General features: G+C 42.1%; 1 protein-coding gene and 1 long non-coding RNA gene across 2 annotated transcripts in view; one reads left to right on the top strand and one right to left on the bottom strand.

Annotated features, from left to right (window-relative positions):
- mapre2 (microtubule-associated protein, RP/EB family, member 2) overlaps positions 1–17,059 on the bottom strand; it is a 154,098-nt gene that overhangs the window by 103,861 nt on the left and 33,178 nt on the right. The gene's annotated exons all lie outside the window — the stretch shown is intronic.
- Positions 1,640–4,288, top strand: LOC122549073. The gene is made up of 2 exons (XR_006311397.1): positions 1,640–1,902; positions 3,519–4,288. It is a non-coding gene; the product is annotated as an uncharacterized LOC122549073 (long non-coding RNA).

The following is a 17,059-nucleotide window of genomic DNA, read 5'->3' as shown; positions in this document are numbered from 1 at the left end:
TAGAATGTTAGAATTTACTATGAAGGGAATTGAATACTATAAAAGACTTTCTTTGTTGATTGTGTACTGAAATTTAAAACCAAGGATTGTGGAAGGATTTGCTGCTCCTTTAAAAACAAGTTACGGAAACTTAATGTAAGCTGGTTTTACTCCTTCGCTTTGCAGTGAGTTAAGGTGTAAGCAGACAGCATGGGGTCATGGCATGTGTATGCAAAAATGAGGTTTGGCTCGCAACAAAAGCTGATTGGTACACTGGTAGCTGAACAGCTTCTGGGTGTAAATGCAAGGGAAAACACTTCACATCTCTGGAAGAGGAGTTGGTGTGTCTCTTTCTGCAGAGGAAATACCGGAAATCTGAAGAAAGCCAATTATTTTCTCCCACTAATTGCTGTAAGCCATGGCCTGTAAGTGCTAACAGATATCTTTGAAGTGAAAAAAATCTAAAAGGAGGAGTCAGAAGTCATGTTCAGGCATGCAAAAAAAAATCTCCTCAGCGATTCTTGTGCACTGCTGCTTTTGAAAGGTGGTTCCCAGTTCTTTTTCCCCCCCCCAACACGTTTTTTTTTGTTTGCCAATGTATGACTCTACATATATGTAGAGTTAGAGGTTAATCCAGTAGAGTTATATTGGCAGTTTATAGCTGTTTACTTGGTGATGAAAATTATTTATTTGTGATAAATAATCATTCTTGGTCAGTACTAGAACCTGGCCTATGTCTTCTGTGAACTTCATTCCAAATTAGGGATAGTGTACACTTTGGTTAAAACACTAACTCTTTGGACTCCCCGGGAATGGCGGGACTCATGAATCAACAGACTTTCCGAATGTCCCACAATAATACAAAAGCAGGGAAGTTTTGCTTCACTCATACAAAGCACTGGGTAGACCACCACTGTAGCACTGTGTATAGTATTGCATCACCTTACTTAAGGAAGGATGCAATTATGCTAGAGCTGAATAAATTTTCTAGACTAATGTGGTAAAGTAGATTCAATTAGAGGAACCTCAATTATCCAGCATTCAATTATCCAAATTTTGGATTATCCAGCAAGATCCCGACGCTTGGCTAACGGTGTTATCCGGCATTCGATTATCTGAACATTTGATTATCTGACAAAATATTCCCCACCCATGTCGTTCGAATAATCGAGGTTCCTCTGTATAAGGAAAGGCTGTGCAATTTAGCTTGTATTCACTGGAGTTTAGAAGACCAAAAGGCAACTTGATTGAAACAAAATCCCAAAGGGTAGGTGTGAGTAGGTGGTTTCCTCTTTAAAAGGAAATCTGGAGTTAAGCATTGTTTAAAAATTAAGAGTCGCCCATTTAAAACAGACACAAGACAAACATCTTTGAGGATCATGAATCTTTGGAAGTCTCTTCCCGAAAATAGTAGTGAAAGCAGAGACCTTGAACATTTGTAAGGGCAGAGGCAGACAATTATTTGTTAAGCAAGGGGTTGAAAGGTTTCATGGGTAGGCAGGAATATGGATTGGAGGTTACAACGATCTTATTGAACTGAAGGGGCTGAATAGCCAACACCTGCTGCTAATTTGTAATTTTGTATCAGTTTGTGTTGGCACTGGCAAAACAGGAGACTGGCTATTTCCATGGGCAGGTTGAGGAGGCAAGGTGCAGTAGCTTCTGGAAATGCATATAAGCCCTGCACTCCGTCCTGAGCAGCAACTGTTGCAATCATTAAGGCAAAGCAAAATGGCAGCAGAGGTGATGGAGGCCTCAACCTCACTCCAGATGTCTCATCCTTTCCAAGAGACAGTGATTTTTGCAGGCATGCAGATGGAAGAAAAACCATACACAGGCACCCCACTAATTTTATCTCAGGACACTCCAGGATTTTGACCCAGTGGCACTGAAGGAACGGCAATGTATTTTCAAGATAGGATGGTGAGTGGCTTGAAGAGAAAATTGTAGGTGGTGGTGTTCCCATGCATCTGCTCCAGTTGTTCTTCTAGATGGTAATAGTTGTCTGGAAGGTGCTATTAAAAGGATTTTTTTTGTTGAATTTCTGCAGTGCATCTTGTAGATGGTACACACTGCTGCTCCTGCATGTTGGCAGGGGAAAGAGTGGATGTGGTGCAAATGAAGCAAGCTTTGTCCTGGTTGATGTAACTCATTCAGGCAAGGGGGAAAAAAAAAGTATTCCATCACACATCTGACATGTATTGTAGATGATGGAAAGGTTTTAGGGTCAGGTGATGAGCTACTTGCACTATTCACAGCCTCTTACCTGCTTATAGTCACTATTTATATGGCACTTCCAATTCAGTTTCTGGTTAATGGTAACCCACAGGATGTCAATAGTTAGGGATTTAGTGTTTGTTAGACTGGCTTGTCAATGCATGCCTGGATATTTTCCAGGTTTTGTTACATTTGAACATGGATTACTTCAGTATCTGAAGAGTCACAAACAGTGTTGAACATTGCATAGTGAACATTGCCACTTCTGACTTTATGACAGAGGGAAGATTATTGATAGAAGCAGCTGAAGATGGTTGAGACTAGAACAGTAATGCATTAACCCACATCAATTGAATAAACTGTGAAGATACATCATGATGGAGAAGACCCTTCTACTACCTGACATGCTGCACCATGAGCCCTAATATCAAGTACTCATCAAATGCATTGAGTACTTGCTCAAACATTGCTGCATCCTTACAGTTGTTTTTCTTATCACTGTCAGTACACTCTCCCATTGTGTATCTGAACGTTGAGCTATTTTGTCTGACTTGTGTAAGGCTCATGAGATTCAAGCCTGGAATCCCTTATACCAATTTTACTATTTTGCAACCTGGTCAGGGCTCTCCAGGTTGCAAAATAGTAAAATTGGTATAAGGGATTCCAGGCTTGAATCTCATGAGCCTTACACAAGTCAGACAAAATAGCTCAATGTTCAGATACACAATGGGAGAGTGTACTGACAGTGATAAGAAAAACAACTGTAAGGATGCAGCAATGTTTGAGCAAGTACTCAATGCATTTGATGAGTACTTGATATTAGACAGAATGCTGTAATTGACCTGGGTTAAGTTAACAGAAGCACCTAGGATCCAGATGACTTATTTGTGAGCAAGTTATGATTCGCAGGCATTGCAACAATGCCCTTGAGTGAAGAATACAAAGGATTTGGAGTGATATGGGCCGGGTGCTGGCAGGTGGGATTAGATTGGGTTGGGATATCTAGTCGGCATGGACAGGTTAGACCGATGGGTCTGTTTCCATGCTGTACATCTCTATGACTAATCAGAGACCAAATTCTTATGGGATTGAATGATGAGGAGCTATTAAAGTTGCTCAGTTCAGACAAGACCTTTAAACTGATGAAGTCAGTGTCGGCAGTGTCAGCCATGAAAGCAGAGCAAACACAAAAGGAAACAAGGTTCATATGAGCAGTTTATAGAGTTGATCAAATTTGTTCACCAAAAAGGGGATTCAATGCATTTATTAACATAGCCATGCCCAGAAGAAGGCACCATAGCCACCAATATCTCTTGTTCCAGGTGTGACACCAAGCAGGATCACCGATGGAAAGTATATCACCATTTCAGGGGCAGATGCTGTCAAGAACAAAGCTTCCATTTAAAAGATACAGAACCCCAGCACCAATGATTCATAAGCATACAGGAAGTTGAAGTCTCCTAGCGATTTGGGAATTTTTCCTGAGAAGTATTCCAGACGACCGAGGATATTTGGGGTACAGACTTCTTTGTTAAATGGACACAAAATGGTATGAAAAGGACCAGGCCAAACCCCCTCAAAATATATTATGATTGTCTAGACCCAAATGTTTTCTTATTTTAAAGAGGTAAATGTAAAGCATTGCATTACAGATGAAATTTGATTAGTTGAGCAAAACATTTTTCTGTAGTTAAAATAGACAAAATTTTAAAATTGGCTTCACCATATAACTGAGATGCTTATCAAAATATTAACTACCAATTAGCTGTTCCAATTTATTAACACACCATTGGCAAAGGCAAATTCAGTAAAAACAGTGTCTCATACAATTCTAGCAGAAGGAGAACCCTAGCTTTTAGCTTCCACATCCAGCTTAAAGACCTCGGTAGCTGCAGAAAGCTAATACTAAAAATCCTGGTTCTTTGGGAACTTGACCCCACCCATTTATGTTGCTTCTATTATTCCATCTTTTACAAAATATCCTCAAGGCTTCACAAGCTGTTTACTCTATTGGATTGGAGCAGACTGCTTTTCACCTGTCTCAACCTTTTTTTAACAAAAAAATGAACAAAATATACCTCTGAAAACCACAGTATCATTATAATGGAAATAGCCATCTCCACCCATGGGGAGGTGATAGCCCTAATGGTATTAATTACTGCGCAATTAATCCAGAGACCCAAGTAATATTTTGTGGACTCTGTTCAAATCCTGCCAAAGCAACTGTAGAATTTGAATTCAATAAAAATCTGAAATTAAGAGTCTAATGATGACTATGAATCCATTGCCAATTGTCAGAAAAATGCACCTGTTCCACTAATGTCCTATAAGGAAGGAAACTGTCATCCTTGCCTCGTCTCGCGCACATGTGACTCCAGATGCACAGCAAGGTTGACTCTCAACAGCCCTCTAGGCAATTAGGGATAAGCAATAAATATTGGCCCAGCCAGTGAAAACCTCATCCCATGAATGAATAAAAACCTCAAATTGTGTGTAGTCACTGCGACCACAGATTCTCCAATACTCCAGTATGCCTCTATGGCCCGGGGAGCACCTCCGTGAGGCTCTTAGACTACACAACTGGACATTGATAAGAAAATTCAGATCTTCCATGTCACCCTGAATCAACATTTGTCTTCATTGAACAAGGGATGATGGTAGTGCCCGAGTCCAGAGCCGAAATCTAAGAGGACCCATTTTCAGAAAACAGGAAGAATGTGACGAAAGTGTTGGCAGACTGCTAAATGCATACACTATCTGACAACAGCACGTCGCAGCAGAAAGTCTAAAAAGGGTGCTGAGATGACATTATACATCTGGTAAAAAAACTCCATCAATATAAAAGCTACAAGAGATGAGGCTGACTGAAATAAAAGATCATGACACGAAAAAGACCAAAAGGGAAAAGGATACCTACAATCAACTTTGAGGGAGGAAATCAAGCTCCAATCCTACACAGAACCAACAATAGAAATCTAAATTTCCATATTTTTGATAACTCTGCACTCATCTCGAAATGATGGGGTCAGTCTGGCAAAATTGCATGACAATGCACATCAAGCAATTTTCAGATAACAACAGAAATTTATATGGTACCAAATGGGCATTACCTTCAATTACCAAATCTAATGGACTGGTATAAATGACTTTTTTTCCCCAAACACAGCACATTTACAGATTATACTGTATAGTTGCAGATAATTATAATTCTTATTATCCAAACTTATTTTCTTACAGTCTGTAGAGAAAAGTATGTCTTCACTTACAGTCTACAAGAATGTGGCCTCTGTCTGGAAGTGAAAGGCCAATCTTCCAAAGCACTATAATGCAAGGTTTGTTTAAAAAAAACAGGTTTTTCTTAAAATATCCACTATATATAACAACAATTTTAATGACCATGTTGTTCCATTTCATTCATGGTTAAAGATTTCAGAATCCAACTATTTCAATCGTGTAAACTCTATATGTTAAACAACAAGCTTCAAAATATTCTGACTGCAAACGCAAATACCTAACAATATACAGAAATCACATTGAACATTCTATTCTTATAAGATTTGTAGAAAATCCAGAGTAACACACTATAGACTTTTTCTAACATATTTTATTTTCTCATACACTAAAATTTCCATGCCACTTCAGTTTCTGAAGAAAATAAGGTCAAACCATGCATCTCCCTGAAGTTATTTCACATGGAAAATTATTTTTAAAACCCCAGCTATTTTTGTGCTAAAATGAAAGTAGATAATGCATGACTCTATGTGGGGATACAGTCATGTGCTTAGCAAACTGGTACAGGAAGTTAAGAACGACAGTTGGATTTGAATTGCAGCCAATAGTTTTTCTGCCCCAATGCTTGCTTTTGATAAGTCTGACTAATCAGTGTACAATATCTAATCACTTCGTCTACAGCTCTGGTCTCTACTGAACAGCACTAACCTGCTCTTTTGAATCTCATCTTTGAAGACTTTTTTCACACTACGACTGGCAGACATACTGGAAATAGATCCTTCACTAGTTAAAAATAGAAGGTAAAAAAATGACCAAGACACACTCGCTATTCTGAAACTTCGAGAGGATCCAATGTTGCTCAAACTCCCTACAATAATCACAAACAGTGAGAACCTATGTCTCAAATTGTCAGGAAAAGAAAACCAAAGTGGAAGATTTAGCAGGTTAGCAGACATGAACATGCTACAACATCTTATAAACAATAAGTATATAGGAAACAATTAGACAAAAACACAAAGTGCTGGAGAAACACTGCATGTTTAGCAGAAAGCGGAAGCAGAAACAGTTCAGCTTTCGAGCCAGATAGGGCCATTCTTCAGAAATGAAAGAAGCTGGAAAATGATGGAAGTTTTTTTTTAATGCCAGTGACAGACGGAGAAGGAGGAACAAGTGGAAGAGGTGATGAGGGGGCCCATAGCAAAAGACAAAGGCCATGATAATGATGATAAAGGGGAATACTTGTGACAATGTTAATTGTGGAAGGGAAAAAAAATGCCTGCACTGCTGAGAGCGAAGTCAACAAGATACAGCCGGGGGAAGGGCAGAGGATGTAAGAAAGGTTGAGGCCAGAGTTCATACTTTGAAGTTGTGGCACTAAATATTGAGTCCTAGAGACTGTAAAGTGCCTAAGTATAAAATGAGGATTTTTCTTCCAATTTGTGTTGAGTTTCATTGAAAGCACTGCAGCAGGCCAAGGATGGAAGTGTTAGCAGGGAAGCAAGGTGGTTTATTAAAATGACAGGTGGGGGATTCAAAATGGCGGCGATCCAGTAGGTCCGAGTTTGCTGAGCTCTGCCCAGGACCCAGATAAAATGGGGTATCTACACTCCCTTCACCTCAAACTACTAAAAATAGTTTTTCCCGGCTGCTATAGCCATTTTGCACCAAACTTTAGCAGTTTTGTACATTCTAAAATGACCAAAGGTAAAGGAGCACGGAGATCGCAACAGGCAGGGACCCCTCGCCCCACTCCCTCCCTGCAGCAACGGATGCATCCGCGGCTGTCCGGGGGTACTTACTGGTAGAGACGAGCCTGGTCTCGGAGTTTGTCAAGCTCAAAGAGGATAGATGCTTCGATGGAGGAGACCCGGTCCAGGTGGGAGTCGATCTCAGGTCATGCTGTAGAAGCATGATCGGGAGATAGAGAGCCTTGAGCAGCGCTTCGAAAGGGCAGAGCAACAGGCCACAGCCTCCAAGACCGCAGCTGAATCTTCCGTGGGTCAGGTCTGGGCACTGGAATGCTGAGTCCAGGCCTTGGAGAAACAGGTCGACGACCTCGAAAATCAAGGTCATCGGAAGAATATCCAGTTGCTGGGCCTTCCCGAATGGGAGGAAGGCGGCCAGCTTGTTAAGCTTTGGAGCAATGGCTCCCACAACTGCTGAGGCTGGAGCCCGAGGTAGGCCGGGTGTGGATCGAGTGGGCCCACCAGGTTGCTGTGAGCAGGTGCGGGTCGGACCAGTGCCCCTGCCTGGTTCTAGTGCGACTCCAGCATTACAGAGATAAACAAATGTTGCTGGAGGCCTCCAGAGCACTGAAGGATCCCCAAGCTATGGTATACAAGGGATCCAAAATAATGCTGTTCCAAAACTTTTCTCCGGTCGTGGTACACAAGAGGAAGGAGTTTGACGAGGTAAAGAAGTGTCTGGAGGATTTAAATATTCAGTATTCCATGAGATATGTGGCAAGACTGCGCTTCAGTCACGGAGGGTCTGTGCATAACTTTGGATCGCCGGAAAAAGCAAAAGAATTTTTGAACGCTCTTAAATAGACTGATTGACCTGAATTATATGGACAATTATTTTATTTTACCCCTCTTTTCCATCTTTCCTTGTTTCTTATATTTTTAGTTATAATTTGCCTGCTTTATCTGGTTGCTGGAGGGTGATTTTAAGTTTACATTTAATATATATCGGGATTGTAATTTTTTATATATTATTTCATGTTGCTACTTTGCCAAGAATGCCTAGGATAATAATATGGAAGGGGCAGGGTGGATGCCCACTTTTAATTTCCTTGCTATAAGATCTTGGTATTTGTTTATCTTACTTTGCAATGTCTGGGGTGAGGGCATGGCCTCAGCTGGAAGGAGTCATGGTGGGATTATTGGATGGTAGGATTGTCCCCTGTGGACAAGGGGGAAAATCCCCTTTTAGTTATGTTTTATGTTGTTATTTCTTAGCAGTAGTTTTTAGTAGTTTTGTTTTAGTAGTTTCAAAGATTGTATTTTTAAATTTGAGTCAATTGTTTACGGTCTCTATTCAATGCTTTTTGGAGTGGGGTTCTCCTCCTGGGGGGTGGAGTCTCAGATTTTCCTGAACAATCATGGCGAGTCATTAGTTTAAATGGTGCACCTGGAATGTCAAAGGGAGTCACTCGCCAATTAAAAAAGGAAAAAGATACTGTCAAGTCTTAAAAAAAAAAGGTCGATGTAGCCCTTTTACAGGAGACACACCTAACTGATAAGGAGCATTTGAAGCTGCAGCAGGGAGGATATGTCCAGGTGTTCTTCTCATCTTTGAACTCAAAGTAGGGGAGTAGCCATGCTCAACCGGAAGAATCTTTAATTTCAAATGTTAAGCCAAATAAAAGGTGAGTCTGGGTGGTTTATAATACTTAAAGCTCTAATATAGGAGAGGAGTACAGGGGATTTTGAATATATATTGCCCCCCAGCATGTCCTTTTAAATTCGTAACAGATGCGCTTTCCAGGTTGATGGCCCTTGGGGCACGTCACACAATTTATAGGGGGAGATTTTAGTTGTATTATTGATCATGAGGTGGACAGGATACCTCGGAGCTCTGCAGGTATATCTCTGCAATCTAGGCAGTTGGTTGATCTGAATAGGGAGTTGGGACTGGTAGATGTGTGGAGGTGTCTTCACCCTGAGGGCAGAGATTTAACTTTTTATTCTAACCCACACAAGTGCCATAGATTTGGGTTTTTGTCCCCCTTGACCTTTTTGAATTCAATACTGTCCTGTAAAATAGGGAATATAGCTGTCTCCGACCACGCTGCAGTGTATATGAAGGTCAGGGCTAGTGGTGAGAGATGGACTCCCGGCACTTGCGTATGGAGCCTTTTCTATTGAAGGGTAGTACGTTTATAGAATACTTTTCACAGGAATTTAAAGCTTTCTGGGGCATCAACTTAGGTACGGCCAGTAACCCATTGGCGATGTAGGAGACTGCCAAGGCCGATGCGCAGGGTTTGATTATCTCGTATCCCGGAAATGACAGAAGGGAGAACAACAGCATCTGCTCAAAGCTTGCCTGAAGGCAGCTGAGTCAGTGTATGTTGATAGGCTGTCCACAACTAAATTACAGCCCTCAGGGCTACTTTGAATGCTGCACTTACTCAAACAGCAAAGAGTGAGATACTATTTGCAAAGCAAAGACTACTTGAGTACGGCGATAAGCCGAACAGGTATCTAGCATACCATGCCAGAAAGAAGAAGTCTCCCCAATCTATTACATCTATTAGAGAAGGTGCTGGTACTTTGACTTGTGATCCTAAAAAAAAGATCAACGCAGCATTTAGAAAGTTCTATTTTGAGCTGTATCAGTCGGAGGGCTATGAGGATAGAGTGAGGAAGATGGAGTCTTTAAGAACGTGGACCTCTCGGGTGTGGCCTCGGAGCAGGTGTCTTTTTTGAATACCCCCCTGACAACTCAGGAAGTGCAGGAGGCGGTGAGGCAGCTCCAGAGCGGCAAAGCGCCCAGGCCAGATGGATTTCAGACTGAGTTCTATAAAGAGTTTATAGACGAATTGGCTGGACCACTTATAGAACTACTCATTTAGTCCAGGTAGTTTCCCACCCTCTGAGAGAAGCAAATATTTCTCTCCTCAAGAAAGGAAAAGCCCCAGATGACTGCACTTCGTATGGGCCTATATCCCTATTGAATGCGGACTTTAAAATCCTGTCAAAAATGCTGGCACTAAGACTGGAGAGGGTTTTGCCATTTATTATAAAAGAGGATCAGATGAGGTTTATTAAGGGTCGCAGATCTACTAATAATATCAGAAGAGTGTTAAATATGGTACAAGTCTGCCAGCAAAGAGCGATACCGGGATTAGTCATCTCCCTAGACGCAGAAAAAGCATTTGACCGGTGGAATGGCCGTACCTTTTTTATACAATGGAACGGTTTGGTCTTGGAGACATTTTTACCAAATGGGTCGCAGAGCTATATAATGACCCGAAAGCAGCGGTGATTACCAATGGCATAAGATCAGATAGTTTTAGTGTTGGCAGAGGTTGTCGTCAAGGGTGCCCTCTTTCGCCACTATTATTTACACTAGTGACTATTATTTAAACCACTGGTGGAAGCCATCCAAATGGACTCCAACATAACAGCCCTGGAGGTAGGATCAGGTCAGCATAAAATTACTGTTTATGCAGATGACATCATTCTTAAATGATCCATTGACATCTGTTCCCCACTTAATTCAAGTGGTTAATTTATTGGGCATGTTTTCAGGGTACAAAATTAAGTTTATGAATCAGAGGCCATGTCAGTAGGAGGTCTTGCCAGTATATCCAACTTTGTGGATGGAACCCACTTCCCCTTTCGGTGGTCACAGGGAAGTTTTCTCTATTTAGGTATTTTTATTACCCTGGTATTTGGTCAGCTATATAAAGCTAACTATATGCATCTATTAAAGAAAGTAAGGCAGGACCTCCAGTGTTGGCAAGGTCTCCCAATATCCTGGTTAGGAAAAATAGCTCTGGTCAAGATGAATGTTCTCCCTTGCCTTTTATACCCTATGAGAATGCTTCCTTTCATGTTGCCGAGACAGGCGCTGAGTAAGCTTTATGGTTGGCTTGGTTCCTTCGTTTGGAATCATAGACGGCCCCTTATTAAAATTTGATAACTTGCAGCTCCCATAAGAAAAGGGAGGTCTGGATTTCCCAGATTTTAGGAAATACCAACTGAGCTCCCTGTTATCATATGTGGCTGCTTGTGGATTGTGAGAGGCCCCAATCAATTTGGCTGGATATCAAGGCTTCCCAAGCAAAATGCCCCCTCATCAATCTTTTGTTTATGGATAAGATGAGAAGCGTCACGAATCATTGTAAAAGCCTGACTGTCCTAAACACAATCAAAGCTTGGAGGATGATCTGACAGGGTGAGGGTAATCTTAAAAAAACCTCCCCCTTTACTCCGATAGTGGGAATTTGGGATTTCAGCCAGGATTGGTAGACACTGGATTTAAGATTTGGGAGATCTGATGGATGGGGAGGTCATAACGACCTTCGAACAGTTGTGTCAGAGGTTCCGGTTACCTAGCAAGGATCTCTTTCGATATTTTAAAGTACAAGACTTCATACAATAAAGACCACATTGATGGCTAAGCCTTATGAATCAGATATTGAGAGGAGTGTGCTTCAGCCAATGGGTGCCCCCTTGGTCAGTACTCTCTATCACTCGCTAGGTATTAGTGTGTCGAAGGACATGGAATGGCTATATCAAACCTGGACTCAAAAATTAGGAGTGGAAATCTCCTCAGATATGGAAGGACATCTGGGAAAATGCCAGGAAGATCTGTAATAGGACTCAAGCTATTCAACTGAAGATATTTAATAGTGCCTACATAGCACCAGCATGGCTTGCAAAGTTTAAGGCAGGAGCGTCCCCAGTGTGCCTGAAATGTAAAATAGAAGTTGGTACTCTCACTCATTGTTTGTGGACATGCCATAAGCTCCATAGATAGTTGGACAGTGTAGCGAATGCCTTAGCAAAGATTTTGGGAACTGAGATTGGGCTGGACCCGGTGTCTCTCTTTTTGGGCTTTCCAAATCTTCCTTCTCTAGGTACATATGGGAAGAAACGGTTTACTATTCTTCCCTTTTGTGCAAGGAAAAGCATTTTAGCAATTTGGGTATCGGAAAATCCCCCAGGACTTTCTATTTAGGGCCTTCATTTAGCCATGAGGATGAGGTCCGTCGGTTTGGGAGCCCCTGGGAGGAAGAATCCTATATAAATACGGGTCCTGTTATACAGTCAGAGTCATAGAGATGTACAGCATGGAAACAGACCCTTCGGTCCAACTCGTCCATACCGATCAGATATCGCAACCCAATCTAGTCCCACCTGCCAGCACCTGGCCCATAGCCCTCCAAACCTTCCTATTCATATACCCATCCAAATGCCTTTTAAATGTTGCAATTGTACCACTTCCTCTGGCAGCTCATTGCATACACGCACCACCCTCTGCGTGAAAACGTTGCCCCTTAGGTCTCTTTTACATCGTTTACTATTCTTCCCTTTTGTGTAAGGAAAAGCATTTTAGCAATTTGGGTATCGGAAAATCCCCCAGGACTTTCAATTTAGGGCCTTCATTTAGCCATGAGGATGAAGTCCGTCGGTTTGGGAGCACGTGGGAGGAAGAATCCTATATAATTACGGGTCTGGTTATACAGTCAGAGTCATAGAGATGTACAGCATGGAAACAGACCCTTCGGTCCAACTCGTCCATGCTGATCAGATATCGCAACCCAATCTAGTCCCACCTGCCAGCACCTGGCCCATAGCCCTCCAAACCCTTCCTATTCATATACCCATCCAAATGCCTTTTAAATGTTGCAATTGTACCACTTCCTCTGGCAGCTCATTCCATACACGCACCACCCTCTGCGTGAAAACATTGCCCCTTAGGTCTCTTTTACATCTTTTTCCCTCTCACCCTAAACCTATGCCCTCTAGTTCTGGACTGCCCGACCCCAGGGAAAAGACTTTGTCTATCTATCCTATCTGACTTGATATAAATAATAAATAAACATTCAGAATAAAATTATTTTTTTCGTTAGTTATGCATTGCATTGTAGAGTTTTTTTATATGGAGTTTTATTTCCCTGAAAGCTTAATTTGTGTTTTGGTAGTTTGTATAGTAGATTAGTAGTTTGTTTTCTTTATTGATGTTGCCATTATATTGTAAAATAGTTACACTATTGTATTCATTTTGTAATTTTGTAAAAAAAAATCCAAAAACTTTTCTTTTCAATAAAAAATATTTTTAAAATGAAAGGTGACTGGGGATGGTCATTCTAATAAGCAAAGTGGAGGTATTTCACAAAGCAGTTACCCAGTCTCCATCTGATATCACTACTGTAATGAAGAACTCATTGTGAGCGCTGAACATAGTAAACTAGATTAAAAGTACAACTGAAATGCTGTTTCACTTGGGAGGTATGTTTGGAGCGTGGATGATGAGAACAGAGGTGGTGAATAAGCAAGTGTTACACCTTCTGCAATTGCACCAAAAGGTTCCATGGGGAAGTGAAGTGAGGAACTATGGAGATAGATAGAAAAGTTGAAAATGTGTTGCTGGAAAAGCGCAGGTCAGGCAGCATCCAAGGAGCAGGAGAATCGACGTTTCGTGCATGAGCCCTTCTTCAGGAATGAGATAGAAAAGTTGACCAGGGTATCACAAAAGGAATGGTACCTATGGTATGCTAACAATGGAAGGGAAGATATGTTTGCTGGTACTAAGTATCCTGCTGGTGATGGTGGAGTTATTCACCACTCCAGACCTCTCTATCTTTTTAAGAAGGTAGCATTGAGCCTAACTTTTTCTTGTTTTAAAGGCAAAGGATGTCTGTTGTGTTCCAGATGCAATTCGATTGGTTAAACTACTTGACATTAAACAGAACAGTTGAAATACAAAAGAATGAATTTAGAGTAACAACTTATTGGAAAACTTAAAAATCAGATGTACAGCATGAAACAGATCTTTTGGTCCAACTCGTCCATGCTGACCAGATATCCTAAAATTAATCTGTCCCATTTACCAGCACATGGCCTATATCCTTCTAAACCCTTCCTATTCACGTACCCATCCGGATGCCTTTTAAATGTTGTAATTGTATTCAGTATGATTTAAATGCCTCCACTACTTCCTCCGACAGTTCATTCTATACATGCACTTACAGAATAAATGCATGTAACTACTACTAACTGTTATTATGGGATGTCATTACTAATAAGATAATATCCCATAATCAAATCCCTTGGCAAAAAGGCAAATTCAGAAACAGATTTTGTCTCATGCAATCCAGCAGCTGAGAAACAAACCCCCCAGATTTTGGCTGTAATTGATAGGGGGTAAAATAACTTCCACTTCAACCCATAACAGAAGCTGCTGAATCTAAAAGCCAAAAGCTAGAAATCCTGGTCCTCGAGTTATAGATATGTCTGAGAGAGCCAGCCACATCCATCCAGGCTGTATCCACTGCTCCAACTCCAAGCAAAAACCTCAAGGTCTCCCAAGCTATCTTCTGCATCACAGGCTACTTACCACCTCTCATTCGATCCCACCCCTACCCCCTGCAAAAGAAACCAGGACAAAACAATCTCCCAAACCTACAGTACCATCACAGTAGAAAATGATCTTTTGAATACAGAGAACGGAGGAGTGGAAAGTAAGGACATAGGGAACCCTGTCGCTGCTCTGAGAGGGAGAAAAGTGAGGGAGGTGGGGGGAAATGTGAGAAGTGGTCTGGACATGGTTGAGAGCTTTGTCAACCACAATGAGAAAGGAATCCTCGGTTAAAGAAAAGGAGGAAATTTTAGAGGCATGCCAATGGAAGGGGGATCAACGGAACAGATGTAACAAGACAGAAACAGGGAAAATGGAATGAAATTGGTTGTGAGGAAATTAGTCAAGGTAATTTAAGATTAGGTGGGATTAGAGTAAAACCACAGGGATATCTGCAATTCAAATGACCATTTTCCACTACCTCCAGCAGTTGCAACTACTCAGCAATGCATATCCAAAATTGTCCAAGACCTGCACAACATCCAAGTTAGGGCTTATAACTGTCAAGTAATGTTCATATCACGCAACTGCTAGGCAATGACCCTCTCCAACAAGACAGAATCCAACCATTACTCCTTGACATTCAATGGCATTACCAACATTGAAAGACACATTATCAACATCTTGGGCCTTACTGTTCAGCAGAAACTCAATCAGACCAGCCATATAAATACACCGTTACAGGAGTAGGTCAGAGGCTAGGCATTCTGTGGCAAGTAACTCACCTGTCTCCCCAGTGCCTGTCCACCATTTGCAATGCACAAAGTAGCAGTGTGTTGGAATATTCACTATTTGTTTGGAAGGGTGCAGCTGCAACATTCAACAACCTTGACACCATCCAACATAAAGCAGCCCACCTTCAATTTTCACTCCATTCACCTCCAATACATTGTGGCAGCAATGTAGTCCACATACAAAATGCACTTGAACAACTCAAAGACATTTCAGCAATACTTTCCAAACCAGAAACCCCTAACACTCTGAAGGTCAAGTGCAGCAAACAAATAAAAACACCACTTGCAAGTTCCCTTCCAAGCTACAAACCATCCTGGAACTCCAATTGTGTGCATTTATCTAAAGACAGCAGCGGAACATCTTCTCCACAGTAAGTGTTTATAATAAATACTGGTTGAGTCAGTGATATGTACATCCCATGAACAAATTCTTTAAAATAAATCTGAGTACTTATCACATTCATCTTGGCTAATGAATCTACATTTGCTTCTAGGAATAAATTGTTCAAATTTATATTCAGTATGATTTAAATACCTCCAGGAATTCCCACTCCAACAGTAACCTCCTATACCCTTTAGCTCCACTGGAATGTTTTCCTAACATCGGCTTCAAGAAACCGTATGTTCCTCTCTCCAATGTCAGAGGAATTCCTTGCCTCAAGACATTGTGGATTTACCTGCAGCACAGGAAATCCAGAAGTTCAAGAAGATAGCTCATCACTACCTTTTCATGGTGAAAGTGAGGACTGCAGATGCTGGAAATTAGAGTGTGGTGCTAGAAAAGCACAGCAGGTCAGGCAGCATCAGAGGAGCAGGAAAATTGATGTTTCGGGCAATAGCCCTTCATCAGGAATGAGGCAGGGGTGAAATCCACATTGATGCCATGGGGTTGGAGGGTCCCGAGGCAGAAGATGAAGCTTTCTTCCTCCAGGTGTTGGGTAGTAAGGGAGTAGCAATGGAGGTGGCCCAGGACCTGCATGTCCTCGGCGGAGTGGGAGGGGGAGTTGAAGTGTTGGCTCACGGGGCGGTGAGGTCGGTTGGTGCAGGTGTCCCAGAGATGTTCTCTGAAGCTCTCTGCGAGGAGGTGTCCTGTCTCCCCGATGTAGAGGAGACCACATCGGGAGCAACGGATACAGTAAATGATGTGTGGAAGTACAGATGAAACTTTGATGGAAGCGGAAGGCTTATCTGGGGTCTTTGACAGTGGTGTGGGTGCAGGTTTTGCAATTCCTGTGGTGGAGAAAGTGAGGACTGCAGATGCTGGAGATCAGAGCTGAAAATGTGTTGCTGGAAAAGCGTAGCAGGTCAGGCAAGCATCCAAGGAGCAGGCCCCAACAACCCATCCTTCCCTCCCAGTACCTTCCCCTGCCACCACAGGATTTGGGGCTAAAAATGTGTTGCTGGAAAAGCATAGCAGGTCAGACAGCATCCAAGGAGCAGGAGAATTGATGTTTCAGGCATGAGCCCTTCTTCAGGAATTTTTTCAGGATTCCTGAAGAAGGGCTCATGCCCGATACGTCGATTCTCCTGCTCCTTGGATGCTGTCTGACCTGCTATGCTTTTCCAGCAACACATTTTTAGCCCCAAATCCTGTGGTGGCAGGGGAAGGTGCTGGGAGGGAAGGATGGGTTGTTGGGGCGTGTGGACCTGATGAGGCAGTCACGGAGGGAACAGTCTTTACGGAAAGCAGATAGGGGTGGGAGGGAAATAGATCTCTGGTGGTGGGGTCCATTAGTAAGTGGCGGAAATCGCACAGGATGATGCAATGTATTTGGAGGTTGGTGGGGTGGAAGGGGAGGACG

This window comes from Chiloscyllium plagiosum, chromosome 4 (assembly GCF_004010195.1).
Source record: "Chiloscyllium plagiosum isolate BGI_BamShark_2017 chromosome 4, ASM401019v2, whole genome shotgun sequence".
Taxonomy (NCBI): domain Eukaryota; kingdom Metazoa; phylum Chordata; class Chondrichthyes; order Orectolobiformes; family Hemiscylliidae; genus Chiloscyllium; species Chiloscyllium plagiosum.
Note: the sequence above shows the minus strand (reverse complement) of the source record. Positions and strands in the feature narration are given on the sequence as shown.